Source organism: Podarcis gaigeae, assembly GCF_964106915.1.
Source record: "Podarcis gaigeae genome assembly, chromosome: 11".
Taxonomy (NCBI): domain Eukaryota; kingdom Metazoa; phylum Chordata; class Lepidosauria; order Squamata; family Lacertidae; genus Podarcis; species Podarcis gaigeae.
In genome coordinates, this window is record NC_139687.1 from 48,414,014 (window position 1) to 48,430,010 (window position 15,997).

The 15,997-nt window shown below is 46.7% G+C and overlaps 1 protein-coding gene and 1 long non-coding RNA gene across 11 annotated transcripts in view; one reads left to right on the top strand and one right to left on the bottom strand.

Moving 5' to 3' along the window:
• RAI14 (retinoic acid induced 14) overlaps positions 1 to 7,648 on the bottom strand; it is a 100,148-nt gene extending 92,500 nt beyond the window's left edge. For 3 of the 10 annotated variants that reach the window (XR_014556172.1, XM_083702653.1, XM_083702650.1), the window contains exon 1: positions 7,225 to 7,577. The gene's annotated coding sequence lies outside the window, so the exon portion shown is untranslated. Of the gene's footprint in view, positions 1 to 6,290 lie in introns of all 10 variants that reach the window. The other 7 variants (XR_014556171.1, XR_014556173.1, XR_014556174.1 and 4 more) reach the window with 7 other exon arrangements.
• The window catches only part of LOC310827221, a 33,946-nt gene continuing 25,383 nt past the window's right edge, over positions 7,435 to 15,997 (top strand). The window contains exon 1 of the long non-coding RNA XR_014556228.1: positions 7,435 to 7,547. This is a non-coding gene — a long non-coding RNA (uncharacterized lncRNA). The remainder of the gene's footprint in view (positions 7,548 to 15,997) is intronic.

A 15,997-nucleotide genomic window follows, 5' to 3' on the forward strand; every position in this document is an offset into this window, starting at 1 on the left:
GAGGTTAAACTAACTGCTTTCCAGTCCTGGAAGGAGTGTGCTGAACGTTCACGCGACACACCTACGCACTGCAGCCAACACTAACGTGTCATGGCACACAGTTAGGAAAGCTCTGCCTTAGCAGATCAATGTCCTAAGATGGTTGTTAACAGAAGCCTCCGCAAAGAAGCAACCCTAAAATGAACTATAGTGAAGCCTCATTAAACCAGGTAGTTACTGGGTATAGGATGGGGTGAAGCGGAGCAATGTTTAAAAGATACACCTAACCAAATGCCCAGGAACAAATGTAGTGTGTCCACAGAGGTTACAGCACACAGCAGTTGCTCTTATTCTGTTTAGGAAAGTACATTCACAAATTTCCATATGTATATCCAACTGGGTGGGAATGAATACTGCATGTACAACTGTACCCTCTCATGTGGCAGGTAGTGACACAAGCACATCATCACTGCAGAGAAGGAGAAGGGGTGCCTCTTCCCTGCCAAACAGTTGATGGGATCAACTGTAATCATTTTAGAAGTGTTCTGTGGTGACAGCTTCAGGTGGCCTGGGCACACTCCTTTGTACAATGGGTGGGAGACAACTAATACGTTCAGTCGGCACACTGCTTGTGCAACAGAACATTACCTCCCCTCTCCTCAGGCACCCCATGCCCTCACCAAATCTGCTCCAGAGGGTTGGGGGCCCAGAACAGATTTAAGGGACATGAGTGGGGGGCATTTTACTGCACAAGCAGAAATCCTTGCACTGTTGGGACACGGTATGTAGCGCCACACCGGAGACAAGCCACTGTGTACAACAGGGCTCATACTGTATTCTAGCTATAGAGATTAATTTGCTCACATTTCTTATTAATTTAAACTAGCATAAAACAGAGGATCTTCACAACTGGCTCCTATGGGTGGGGAAACCAGAGCCCTCCAGATCTACTGGAGAGCCACTGACATTCACAGTTTAGACAATGCTAAGCTAGGTAACACTGTGGTTTGATCTGGTATAAGGCAGCTATAAGGACAGATCCTGAAGCTGAGACTCCAATACTTTGGCCACCTCATGAGAAGAGAAGACTCCCCGGAAAAGACCCTGATGTTGGGAAAGATGGAGGGCACAAGGAGAAGGGGACGACAGACGACGAGGTGGTTGGACCGTGTTCTCGAAGCTACCAGCATGAGTCTGACCAAACTGCAGGAGGCAGTGGAAGACAGGAGTGCCTGGCGTGCTCTGGTCCATGGGGTCACGAAGAGTCGGACACGACTAAATGACTAAACAACAACAAGGCAGCTTTCATATATTCCTACAGGAACTGCTGGATTACAATTCCCATCAGCTCCAGAAAGCAGATCTAATGGTCAGAGGTGACACTGTCAGTTCCTTCAGGGAAGATCCACACAACCATTTTGGAAAGGGCCTGCCAGACACATGATGCAAGCCCTTTGCAGGCACTGCATGACCCATCTCAAGGGGCTGGTAGGATCTCCGTCCTCTTCTAGTTCCCTTCACAAGCAGGTTTATCATGCTGGCTAGTTTATGAAAGCCACCTTTTGGAAGTACTATAATAATACATTTGAAATTCCAATTCTAGACAATGCATTCAACGATGAGTGCTTATTTGCTTCCTTAACTTAGTGGAGCGGGGTGGCACACCACCTGCATCAATTTTCTGTGTCACCAATGGGGGGGGGGACTTTTTCCAAAGAGAGAGTCAACTCACTCAGTTAACACAAGGAAAAGCCAACTATCCCCCCCTTGCAAAAGGTCAGAGTAAGAATTCTTCCAGAGATCTGCCTTCCCCTCCAGCACAGCTTCTCCTTTAGCTTCATAAAACGTTAACTCTTTTTCTGAGCCACTAACCCAGTTTTTATCTTCAGATATAAGTTCTGCTGACAGACTGGGCCGCTCCATCAATTAGCCACAGGCTCACTCTTGCACTGCTGGAGATTACTCTACTGACAACCTGAATATCCAGCCTTGTCCAATCCATCACACAGCCACCCTCGTGTCAAACGAAAGAAGAAACATTCAACCAAAACCTATAAAGTATACTTTATAGTCAGCCATTGCTCATTTTCACCTTAAGACTGCACAATACCTAAGGGAGGAAGGTAGACCTTGCTGCTTTTTCTCAGCCATTTGCTTTCCACTTTGTACTATTAAATGATTATCTACTTTATTTGGGTTTGTTATTTCAGACAACGTTCAAAATCCCCCAGGCGCCAGGAGTGTTTTGCCACTGGCGTGGGTCCAATTGTGACCACATGGAGATCTCTAGATGCCAGGCTAGTGATTGACTTTGCCATCTGGCTGGCCCCTCCACCTTTCTTGAACAGGTAAGCAGAATTGCATTTATATCCCACCCTTTGGTCCACCCCCCTCCTCACTTAATCCCCACAACGACCCTGTGAGGTAGGTTAAGAGGCTGTGACTGGCCCAAGGCCACCCAGTGAGCTTCATGACTGAGTGGGGATTCGAACCCTGATCTCCCAGGTCCTAGTTCAACACTCTAACCACCACACCAGCTCCCTAGAGCACTTCTGCTATGGGGCAGCTCTATAAATTAAGTAGGTAGATAAATATGGGGGAACAATACGTCACTTCAAGAAGGATCTGAAATATTTTTCTTCAAAGCTTGAATTTGTTTTCTTTGATGTTTTAATGGGTTGCAAACTACTTTGAGATTTTTTAAAGTATAAAGTTGTATAGAAATGAAATTATTATAAATAACTGTCCAGACTCCTTGGAAACCTCTGAAATCGGCTCTCCTGCCTGCTAAGCTCATTAGAGCTAGTCCTGTCTTCTGGGGCAATAGAAAGCAAGACTACTTTTTTTTTTCTTTTTAAGTATCCTGCAGTCCAGGGAGGGGGAACCTTTGGTGCTGCAGATGTTGCTGAACGAACTCCATCCTTCCTGTCCATCAGCTATGCCAGCCAGGTCTGATGGGAGCTGGGAGTTCATGCCTCTCTCCATCCCTCTTGAAGACCACAATTCTCACCTTGGACACAGATGCTTAAGATCCATCACTGAGTCTTGCAACCCAGCTTGCCAAGGGGAAGAATTAGCAATAAATAGGAGGCATTTCTGCAAAGCTAACTGAAGCAGGAGTCAAGGGGCCACATCTAGCCCACAGGCCCCTAATGTATAGGCTCAAGCTGAGCAAATCAAATTACCTGTATCATTCAAATGCCACAGCCCCTGCCTCACACAGCTTTCATGGAGCCAATTAGCTATCATAATGAACCACAGGTTTCACCTTGACTATTGAATCACGAGTATGCCTGAAGGATGATGTACCAGAACCAAATTAACATTTCCAAGGCGAGGTTTCCAGCTATTTTAACTCTCTCTAGTGCATGAAACCCCTGCATCTCTTTCCTAGCAACTGATAGCTTTGTCAGTGATTGGAAGCAGTCCCAGAACGGAGGATTCACTACTTAGCAGGCCGCATCCTTACTATCCGTCTTTTTACATTATTCTAAAAGAAGGCTGGGGAAGTTCAGGCCCAGAGGTCAAATGCAGCCCTCTCCCCAGGTCACCACGCCCATTGGCCCTACTGGGCACTCCAGGTGTTTTTGCAGAGTTAAAAAACGTTCTTGAATTCTGCTAACACTTCTTGTTTGTTTGGATGGAGCAAAGCGAGAGGTGTATGCCTAGCCCACTGCCCTGAGTGACAGTGGTGAGCCCTCAAAGTGAAAGGATGTCCCCACACCTGTTCAAAATTGTGTATCTTAATAGCATGTACGTCAGTAAATCAGTACACTGCAGGGTTTGTATTTAGCAACAGTTTGTACTAGTACTCCATTGAAGTTTGCTTTTTAAAATGTATCCATTTAGAGAAGTGTTTCAATAATAAGCAGTGGCCTAAGTACCAATATGGCAAGTGGAAAGGAAAAATGGGTGAAGTGCAACAGTTTCTCCCTACCAGAAATAAACTTTACACACACACCAGAAGTTACAAGGACCTTTTTTGTCTGGCATATGGTTATTCCAAGATCAATGGTAGCTATTAAAAGCCTTGCTCCATTCACAATATTCTTGCAAATGTACTACTCCCTTTTAGCCTCACTGTCATTTTAAAGTGCTACATTTGCCAACCATGAAGTACAATATCTGGCTCAGCACCAAAGTGCAAGGTGAAAGGATGGTTGAAAGCCATCCAATCAAGCGTCCTTGTTCCTTTGTATTCCACCGATCATCAAGAATCTGGCTGCCTGTGCAAAATCTTATATGCACTTTCAATGGGTTCTAGCAGCCAGAAGGTAGCAAGTGCTTTCTCTTGCACCTTCTGATGGATGCATTTACATGGTGCTGCCATACATATAGGGAATATAGCTATGCAAGCACGCTCATTTTGAAGTAATGGAAGAAGATAGGTTCTGCTTACATATGAAGGCAGCAAACACTAAGTTTTTATTTAACAAACAATACAAAATGTACAGCTAGACTCAGATCATGAAGTTCTCAGATACCACAGTAACCTTTGGATTCAAAACAAAAAAAAAAATTCCTTCCAGTAGCACCTTTTGATTCAACATCTACAGGATGGAACTTTGGATTCAACATCTACAGGATAAGTTCCACATGGAATTACTTAATGGGCCTTTTTACACATTACATGCTTAGGTGTACACTTGGAAAAATACAGTGCAGGAAAGTGATAAAAAGGTTTCTGAAAATATCTGTGTTATAATGTCTGAGTGCAATTGGCCTCACCCTACTTAGTGCAAATCCAGGTTTACTTAACACAATGTGTAAAATGAGACTCCTACCCCTCCAATCATAACAGCCCACAATGCAATGGTTAATTTGGGTTACAACCTGCAACAAATCCCCCCAAACTTTCACTGGTGACACTCAAATCTTGATCAAGTGATGCCGCCTTTGGAATAAATCTATTCTAATGCACAGGAGGGACACGGGTGGCGCTGTGGGTTAAACCACAGAGCCTAGGACTTGCCAATCAGAAGGCCCGCGGTTCGAATCCCCATGACGGGGTGAGCTCCCGTTGCTCGGTCCCTGCTCCTGCCAACCTAGCAGTTTGAAAGCACGTCAAAGTGCAAGTAGATAAATAGGTACCACTCCGGCAGGAAGGCAAACAGCGTTTCCATGCACTGCTCTGGTTCGCCAGAAGCGGCTTAGTCATGCTGTCCACATGACCCGGAAGCTGTACACTGGCTCCCTCGGCCAATAAAGCGAGATGAGCACCGCAACCCCAGAGTCGGTCACGACTGGACCTAATGGTCAGGAGTCCCTTTACCTTTAATGCACAGGAAGGGCCATAACTCAGTGGCAGAGCATCTGTTTTGCATGCAGAAGGTCACAGGTTGAATCCTTGGCTTCTCTAGGTAAAGTTGGGAATGTCTCTTTTGAAATCTTTGAGAGCCACTACCAGTACTTGGCTAATTAGAGCAGTAGTCCAACAACTTCATATGTAACCTGTTGCAGGAAAGGGGAACCTGTGGCCCTCCATATGTTGGTGGATTCCAACTCTCATCAGCCCTAACCAGCTTGATCAAAGGCCAAGGATGGTGGAGCTGGTGTGCACCATATAGCTCAGTCAGTAGAGCATGAGAATCTTAATCTCAAGTTCATGGGTTTAAATTCATGCACCTTGGGCAGTGCAGGGGGACTAAACTAGATTACCCTCTTGGCCCTTCCAACTCTACAATTCTATGATTCTCAACATCTGAAAGATTGCAGGTTAGCTACCACTAGCTAGGGAAAAGCCACCCTGAAATCAAAAGTTGCAGGTGTTGCCAGTTTATAAATACAACACTGAAAGAGAAAAAAACTACTTTTGTACTTTATCCAAGAATGTCATTTTTTAACATTTCCCACCAGGCAAGTAAAAATGGAAATAGATTCTTACACCTTACTGGCACAGCCCACAGCACGTTGTGAGCTAGGGTACAAGGGTAGATTTTCATCGATGTTAATGGTTCCCTTCATTTCATATGTAGAACCTTTTTTATTATCCAGTAAATTATGCTCACAACTCATCAGTGTGGAACTGGTACACATGGGTAAAATCTCCCTTTAAAAAAAAAAAACCCACCACAAACAAGCTCACCACATTAGAAATTTAAGCATAAGTACCTTGAAAAGGATAAATCCCCTTAGGAGGTGTGAAAAACCCACCAGCTTACCCTGAGCATATCCCTCCAATGGGATCTTTTCTTCCACTCTCAAAAAATAATAAATAAAATCCTGCTTTGAGGATACCTTGCCAGCAGGAGGGAAACCCAAAGATTTTGATTTCTTTAGCCTTTTCAGCTTACCCAGTGATTATGACTCACATGTAAGCTGTGGAGCCGTCAACTTTCCAAAGCCCTGGTGGGTCTAGACCACAGCAATGAGCACTTATGGGATGGAGGGGGAGAGGAGCGAAGAGGTCTTCCCCCTAAAGGTTGCGCTGAGGCGGTCTTTGGAAGGAAAACGCACTGGAGGGGACAGCTTTGTGTTGTCTGCTTGTGGGGGAAAGACAGAAAAAGAAAGAAAGAAAGGGAAAAGCTATTTTCCTTCTTGGGACAGAAGGTGTCATTTCCCATCTTTTCCCCCGGAGGAACTTTTTCTCAAAGGAAAAAAAAGGGGGCTCCCATCTACCATACAACAGAAACCAAAAGCTGATTTGAATCATAAGGAGAGAAAGAAAAGGAGCGCCTATAAAGCGACCCCCGCCTTTCCAGCAATCACTTCGTGGGCGTGTAATCGGCTTCTCTATCCTCCAAACAAGCCCGTTTAAACTTCAGGGACCCCAAACTGCAAGGAAACGAGCTGGGGGGAGCCCCCCGCGCGGCATTTCCCATTCCCGGACCCTTCTCCAGAGGTACCACTTATCCTCTCTGTTACTCTCTCTCTCATTCCCTTGAAGCAGACCCAAGGGGAACCCCCCTCCCCGTTGAAACGCACCCCGAAACACGCTTCCCCCCCCCCGCTCGCTTTCCACCCCAACCTTTCCTGAAGGGAGGGCGAGACAATGCTCCCATTCATAGCGCCCCCATCTCCCTCCTCCTTGGTGCCCCCCAGCCGAGCTGCCGCGACCGGGCTCCGCGCAACAAAAGGAGAAAAGGCGCAAGGAGGGGAGGCGAGAGGGGGGGGGAGACACCGAGGCAACCTCGAAGCGGGGGGAGAAAGAGGGGTTCGCCTGGGAAGGGCGGCTTCCCAAAGGAGCAGAGACGTGAGGGGAGGAGCAGGAGAAAAGTTCGAGCCGGGCGCGCACGCTGCACTCACCCCATGGAGGCTCCCCTCTGCCCGGCTAGCTAGTTGACTGGCTGGCGGGCGCGCGCACCGGCTCGGAGAGCAGAACCGGCCCAAGAAACAAAAGTTGCCTTTTTGCCCCCACCTCGAGAAACAACGGAGAGAGCGGCTCCGCGGCGTTGCAAGCGCCACGACGGGGCGGGCGGAGGAGGAGGGATTACATCACCACGCGCCCACGTGAACGCTGCAAATGAAGGCGCCGCCGCCGCCGCTTATGTTGCTGCTGCTGCTGCTGCCCAGCCTCGAGGGATCGACTCGCGGCGCCGGCTCTGGGGCAAGAACCCAACATTCTGGAGGTGGGTCACGTGGGAAGGGTTCTTCTCCCCGCCTCTCTCCCCCCCCCCCTCAGCCAATAAGCGCGCGTTCAGCTTGCGCGGCTCCCGGGCCTCGCGTGGTTGCTCTCTAGCGCCCCTGGAGGCGGAGGCTCGCGGGGCTTTACCTCCGAGTAGACTCGCCGAGCAGGATTGGGGGCTCTATGGGTGTTATATCGCCGCAGCTTAGGGTTTTTCACCTTCCGTTGCAGTGCCCTCCAGAAGAACTATATACTCCAGAGTAACAAAACAAAAAAAAGGAAAATATGTGTTGAAAATAAATATGGGTAAATAAATATTAAATCCGCGGGAAGCTATAAGATTATAGTTGCTTGGGAGTAAGATCCGCCTGAGTAAACAGGGACAGGAGTTTGGTTGCACAGGGATAATCCCATGCACAATTACCTGGCAGGAGTCTCCACTTACTGGGACTGGTTTCCAAGCAAACATTCTTAGGATCACTTGGCAATATAAGCCCCTTATTTGGTAGTAATTCCCATTTAAATCAACAGGGCTTACTTCTGAGTACACATGCTTAGGATCAGGCTCAGAGAAGCTTGCGATGCCATTGAGGTGATGTGTTTTGTTTTATTTGGAACAACAGACAAGCGGTATGTTCCATAGTTGACAAGAGGTTTGAGGTTTGTTTGCTTTGTACTTGTAAGGTTGTGATCCTGTGCACACTTAAAGTCACACCCTCACAGTACACTTAAATCACATAGCTTCCCCCCAAAGATTCCTGGGAGCTGTAGTTCACCCTCACAGAACTACAATTCCCAGTGCAGTGGTAGCTCGGGTTAAGTACTTAATTAATTCTGGAGGTCCGTTCTTAACCTGAAACTGTTCTTAACCTGAAGCACCACTTTAGCTAATGGGGCCTCCCGCTGCTGCTGCTGCACGATTTCTGTTCTCATCCTGAAGCAAAGTTCTTAACCCGAGATACTATTTCTGGGTTAGCGGAGTCTGTAACCTGAAGCGTATGTAACCCGAGGTACCACTGTACCCTTAACAAACTTCAGTTGCCAGGATTCTCTGGGAGGAAGTCATGTTCTGTAAATATATGGTGTGGGTACAGGGCTGCAATCCTACACACATTTATATGCAAGTCCAACGGAATCAATGTGGCTTACTTCTAATTAGAGCACTGCGAAACACCCATACACAACTACCCTTCATTATTATAGATGCCAGAGCACAGGATTGGACTATAAGGCGGCAGCGTTATGCACACTTTTGTGGGATGTGGAACATCAAAGTGCGACTTGCTTCTACCTAAGCAGAACAGGAATAGTTTTCCTTTTTGTAAACCAGGTTGAAAGAGGATTTAACTGTGATCTTCTCTCAACCACACTGGCTGCTTAGAGGCTTCCAGGCAAGGGAACCTTCGTTACATCCCAGATGGTCAGGTTCCAACATGCTCTTCTCCCAACCGGTGAGAAAATCAAGGGACGCAGCGCTTACCTAGTTTGGGTTTCGTTTGGAAGCCAGTCCCTGGGATCTAACTGGCATTCTGGAATAGTTGCGTTTATTTATAAATATACACAGACAACCAAATCCACTGCCCCACATCATATCCCATGGAAAGGCAACCCACCTCGCAACAGCAGTTGTGTTACAGAGTTTCACCCTGCCCTGCCCGTCAATTTCTGTATTAAGCCCCCATCAACTGTGTGCACTACAAAGACCTACTGCTAGCTATAACCTCCAACAAGTCTCTTCTGCAGGAACTGCAAATACCAAGTTATGTTCCACAGAAAAGCAACTGACAGTTGTACTATGATATCCCAATAGACTCACTGCATGCTCCTCCTCACTTTAGAAACCACAGCTCTGACAAATCCTTTATTTTTAACATTTCGTTATGGAAACGCTGGACTCATCGACTGCTTATTCCGCAAGCCCTCAAGTGTCTCCCACGGGACGTGCCTAGATATCTTCCCAATCTGCCATTTGTATAGTGTGCTTGCCGAGAAAAGCATTCGATGGTCTAATCAGTGAGAACTTCCTCCAGACAACCATGTGGTGATCAGAATAACCACAATCACTGTACTACAGTGACCACACTTCAGTATCAGGGGAAGTGCACTTACTTACACAATCACTCTGTATATTACACAGCAACCTTTTGCTCAAGCCCGCAAGAAGCTAAACACAAAAGCCTACAATCCTCTCTTCCTAGAAACAGTTATCCTTTGGCATACTCTCTCTGAGCCCTGAAGTTCTATATAGACCATATTTCTCCTAGAAACATGTCCCCCCCCAGTCTGCTGTTAAAAGAAATGGAAAGACACAGGAGATTCAATTATGGATCTCCAAAGTCTAGTATAGTTTAGCCTTCATTTCCCCTGCTCATTAGGATGCAGTGTTTTCACTTCCTCACCTTCTATAAACAGGTGTGTTACATTCATATTAAACATCAGAGAACCACCCACCCTCTATTTTTTCAGCGCTGCTGCAAGCAGGCTCTGTGCTGTAGGCTGCAATTTTGCACGAGGACAGAAATGCACACAATTTGGTTACTGGGTGCAGATTCCAGTGACAGAACTTGGCTTTTTAAAAGAACAACGAACCCACAAAAACAATTTATTTCTCCCAGTTTGGGCAGCAAAGACAGTGCACGGGAAAGAGCTTGTAAAATTCCTTGGGAGATGTTCGAAGCCAGAGGCGCCCCAGCAGCATTTTTTCAGGGGTTGGAGTTCAGCGCCATCCATGAACCTCTTTCCCTGCCCCCAAAGCAGACATGAGCTGCAATCCTATGCATACCTCTTCAGGAGGAATCTCCGCTGAAATTAATGGAACATACTTCTTGAGTAACCATGCTGGAAATTATGCAAAATAGTCAAATGTATCAAAACACTTAATTTGCATAAATTCCACCGGTTGCAGAATTTGAGTCACCTTGGTGCAGAATCCTAGGGTTATTTTTAGCTCCCACAGTCCTGACTGCAACCATGTAGCAAACAAAATGCTACTCAAAATACAAAAGGGAAACCACTGGTTGATATTGAAGGATTATGCTAATTTCTCTTTTTTCCATATAGGTAAAGGTAAAGGGACCCCTGACCATTAGGTCCAGTCTTGACCGACTCTGGGGGAGCCGGCGTACAGCTTCCGGGTCATGTGGCCAGAGAACCAGAGCAGCACATACTGTAGTCCTAAATTTATATATTGTGCTGTTGGAATGGTTCAGAACGTTCAGTTGCTCAGTTTGCAGTTTGTAGTCTGATTTCTGTGAAGTAAGGAAAAGTTGTCAGTTTAGATTGGATTGAAATAACAAATATTATTTACAGGGTAGACCAACGACTGTAAAGGCATCCCACAATTTAGCTAAGGGACAGTGAGCTGCCCAGAGGCAAAGTGCCTGAAGGGTGCAGGTTAGGTAATGGAAAGAAATGGGTCAAAAATAAAGAAATGTGAAGGAAAGATTGGTGGGAAAGGAAGCTGAGGTACATAGCAGAGGAAACTCTGGCATGAAAGGAGAGAGAGTGGACTCTCAACATGGGCGTAGCCAGGACTTTTGTTGGGGGAGCAGAACCGATGTGATTGGTCAGTTAGTTAAGTTTGTCTGTTGTTTTATTTGTCCGGGGGGGGCGCAGCTGCCCCCCTGCCCCAGTCTGGCTACGCCCATGACTCTCAAGGAAGTTCTCAGTGCTTAAGTTCAGTGGGAGGGTGAGGGTTTTTCTCCTGAGGAGACTGGTTTGAAAACAGCATGGAGTCTGAAGGAAGTGGGACAAAGTAGGAGGTTCAAGTAAAGCAGGAAACTGAGGAGATAAAGTAAAGGGAAGGCACATAGCTGAATAAGTGAGAAGCCAAGGAGAAAACAGCTGCTGGGGCAAAGCTTTGCAGAAGGCCCATCAAAAGGAGCTGCTTTTTATGAGAGGAAGGAAATGAGCAGGCAATGGAGGAAGCTCAGGAGGTAGTGGTCAGAGAGCTGCTCCATCTAGATTTGAGATCCTGACGGGGATTTTGCCTGTTGTGGTTCCTGCTGTCACTGCAAAACTGTGACATACAATCCAGAGGAAGGAGAAAAGGTCGAGAAGCAGTGGGTGGCGGTAGGACTAAGTTTCACATCTGCACAATTCTTTGGCTGTAGGCTCTGAGTAATACTGTGTAACTCCACCAGGTCCTAAGAAGTATGAGATTTGTAATAGCCCATACAAAATTGAGAAACGCTCTGAAACTCCTTTGTTGCAGAGCACTTGAGGGAAGCACTCATGCCTGTATCATGTGAGTAATGATGTTAATGCCAGGAACAACACAAAAATCATTTGCGATAAGTGCACAGCAACAATGGAACCAAAGTGGGGGTGAGAGTAAACCATCAGGACTGTAAGTAAACTTTCTCTTGCAGGTTTCTTGAAGAAGAACAATAGGTAAGGATTAGCAAGACAAGCCATTCATCTTTGGTTTAAAATAATAATTCCTGAACGACCAGTCCAACAAGAGAGTTTAGGATTAAACAACGAAGCAGAGAAGTTGTGCAAGATCCTGCCCTCTTTTGCAAACATTTTCTAGAACGAGCTGCGATTTGTTTCTTGCTATCTGGCCAGAAAAGGAAAACCGGGAGTTAGAAACAACAAAGAAAGGAATAAAGGAATAACAAATAAGCCTAGTTCTGCAATCAGAATAAGAACCAGGTCAGTCCTGGTTGGCAAAACACCTACAAAAAGTAAAAAGGAATTGTTAAGGGGAGGGGGGGTAAGTTTATTTTATTTTTGAAAATCACAGGATTTGAGAGCATGGGAGGGGATTCTCGGTGAATCCTTTGAGAGACAGATGAAAACCAAGGGTTCTTCCACATTGCCTTTATGGTTGTCCAGTTCTGCCTTCAGGTTTTAAGCAAGATGCTCTCAGTGGCACCCACTTCTTCTTTTCATCACGGTGGTCCCCACTGGCAGTGCCCATTCGCTTGCCTTCCCTTTGTGGGCTTAACTCACACAGCTGTCCAGAGGAAGAGGGCAAGGCTTGTGAAGAATGCTGCACTATTGCCTCACCCTTGTTGCTCCTACCAACTGCATGCCCAGTGTCAGGAGTGCGTGCAGGAGCCAGGCCCTGTGACCAATAGGGCTTTGCAGGACTGGGGCCTTCCTAAGTTTTTTCTGGAGAGGCAAAGCATGGCCGCACAGGTGAGACCACTTGGTAACTCACTGCACACCTGGTGGCAAGAGCTGGGAAGGGATATAAGGTCAGGATTTCCCTTCGGCTCTTTGCCACAGCAACTCGTTTCCTGCCTTGCTGTGTTTGGCTTCTTGCTTCTTGACCCTTGGACCCCCTTGACTTTGTGACTCCCTGCTTCCTGATCCTCGGACCCCTGACTTCTGGACTCTCGTTCCTGCCATAGCTGTCAAGTGTCCCTTATTTGAAGGGACAGTCCCTTATTCCAGCACCATGTTGATGTCCCTTAAATTTCAAAGGAAGCAGCTCCTCTCCCTCCCTCCCTGCTGGCCAGGGAGGAGGGAGGAGGGAGGCTCCAACTGTGTTGCTTGGCTGTGTTGCTCACCCAATAAGAAGTCTAAGAACGACTGGGGGGTGGAGCTTGCATGCCTTGTGTGTAGCTAGTTAATGCAAGCTGAGGGGTTTTTTGAATGCTGGACGCCATTTTGTTGCACATGCTGCTGCAAACTTTGCAGTGCAAAGCCAGACCGGGGAGCAATCTTAAGTTGAGGCTGCATAGGCCTTGTGGTGCATGTGATTCAGATTCTATTCAGTTCAACCTCTGGTTACAAAGTTGGCTGGACAGTGTTCTCGAAGCTACCAGCATGAGTTTGACCAGACTGCCGGAGGACAGGAAGACTGGAGTGCCTGGAACAGGTGAGGCTGCAGGTCCCTTATTTTGGCTGCTGGTCCCTTATTTTCAAGGCTGATGGTCCCTTATTTTCAAATCTGTCTATGGTTCCTGCTCCCACCCTGCCATCTTGCCACCAGTCCCGACGTCCTCAGCTGGGACTTCGACCGCCCGTAAACCAGACTGTGACACACAGAGTTGGCAGGTGAATTAAGCAGTGACAGTACAGCTGAGGGGCAGGATGGAGCAACAAGGCCTGGAGTGTCTGGGGGTCAACAGGGATCTCCTGCAGAGGTGTGGGCCTTGGAAAGATGATGATGCCTGCATCTGGCACCAGACTTGTGGATGCATCACATAAAATGAGAGCCACCAGTTCTGCTGGGTCAGGGAGGGCTTTGCTTGCACTGAGGCCCTAACAAATACCTGGTCATGCCTCCTTACCTCTGTAGCTGGTTATACATTTGCAAGAAGCAACGCTTTCATAGCTGGATTACATTTTATGGCATCTGACCTGAGACCTCTTCTCATTCTACTACTTCCTTTCAAGCACTTTTACAGCTTTGTCCTAATCGCTTATGCTCAGGAGAACATCTTTCGGATTTCAATGTGATGAGAGAGTAGTATGCCACATGATTAGCTTTTCCACACCAACCGATGGATTCAAGTTACAAGAAAGGAGATACCTACTAAACATCAGGGGGGGGGGACTTTCTGACAGAGCTGTTCAACGGTGGGACAGGTCTCCCTCGGGAGGTTGTGGGTTCTCCTTCCTTGGAGGTTTTTAAGCAGAGGTTGGATGGCCATCTACCATGGATGTTTTGGTTGAGTTTCCTGCATTGCAGGTGGTTGAACTAGATTACCCTTGGATATCCCTTCAAATTCTACGTTTTTTTTTTATTCTGTGGTTTCAAGGCAAGAAGAACCTCTAACCTTCAAGGTAATAGATGGATGTGCTTTAAAAAATCTGTGCACACTTTGCTGGAACTGAAAGTGCTAGCCTATCCAATGTCCGGAGGCACTGAAAGCATTTTGTAATGAACGGGAATGCTCTTAGACATAGACATAGAATTGTAGAATTGGAAGGGACCCCCAAGGCTCTTCTAAAATTTTCCGCTCAACGTGGGGTTTGAACGGATGACCCTGAGATTAAGAGTATCATGCTCTATTGACTGAGCTATCCTTCAGTTTTCTAAAGGAGTCTGCTGGGCTGAGTGTGGAATCAGTGGAAGTTGGAGATTGCTTTAGAGGAGGGAAAACGGGACTGAAAACAAGAACAATCACTCCCACCAACTAGCTCTCCGTTCCCATATTTATCAAAGGACAACCATCTTCACACAACACAAATCTACTCAGCGAGACCCTCCTAGTGAAGCCAAGATACCAAACAACCCTTTGTGTGAGGCTTTAAAGATGAACGCAGTTTCCCAGGAAAGGACTTACATGAATCTCTGCCAGTCGCAGGGAATCCTCCCTCTTCTCCATAGCAACCGGGCTCCCTTAGAAACTGGCATGCCATTTCTGGCTGCAAATTATTACCCTTGGTGGAGGGAACAGCATCCATGTGGGGATAAGATGCTGCAATTTTTAAATTCCACAGGGAGCTCCTGGCTGAGATCAACTGGATCCGGAGAACCTTGCCACAGAGAGTCTTGGCTCTCTGAGCGGCTACCTACGGCCTGCACATTCATCTTCTCCCAGGCGTTCAGCTAATTAAACAATCTGTGGCCTTTTAAGCTGTGGGGCCGGGTTTATTGTTTTTGCTATTATTATTTATTAAATGTGTATACTGTCTTTCATCTGAAGATCCCTGGACGGTTCAGAACTACATTATGTATTTTTGTGCTTTAATATTATAACCGCCCTGTGATCCTCAGGTAAAGGGCAGTATAATGTAAAGGGACCCCTGACCATTAGGTCCCATCGTGACCGACTCTGGGATTGCGGCGCTCATCTCACTTTATTGGCCAGGTCATGTGGCCAGCATGACTAAGCCGCTTCTGGTGAACCAGAGCAGTGCACGGAAACAGTGTTTACCTTCCTGCCGGAGCGGTACCTATTTATCTACTTGCAATTTGACGTGCTTTCCAACTGCTAGGTTGGCAGGAGAAAGGGCAGAACAGAAAATAACTAACTAACTAACATAGGGCTGCCAGGACTTGGTCCAGAGGTAATGCTTTGTCTCTTTAACTCTAATACACCAAGGAGCTGGGCAGCCTCTGTCCCTGACATCTTGTTATCCCATTGGTCCTTTCACCCAAGGTCCTCCTTTACCTGTTGGAGAAAGGCAGACATTACCTTTGTCCTGTGACAGGGCAGGCAAAAGTACCAGGAGAGCCACTGGATGGGAGGGGAAGCAGCTGCCCACATTCTCAATGCCTTCAGACCAGGGATGGAGGAGAATTTCAATTCAGTTCACATTTAAAGGCAAAGCTACCAAGCCTGCTGTTTCCAGAATAGTATGCACACTTCAACACAACTGTCCTTTGGAATTCACACCACTCTGAATTTTGCAGGCAAATTCTCCAGCTAAGTAAGGTTTACAAAAATTGCATCTACTGTGGTAAACTGTTTGAGTCTCCTCCTTGTTTTAGCTGCAGCAGACTAGCATGGCTACGCCTCTAAAAGATATTACAAAAATATCCTATGGATG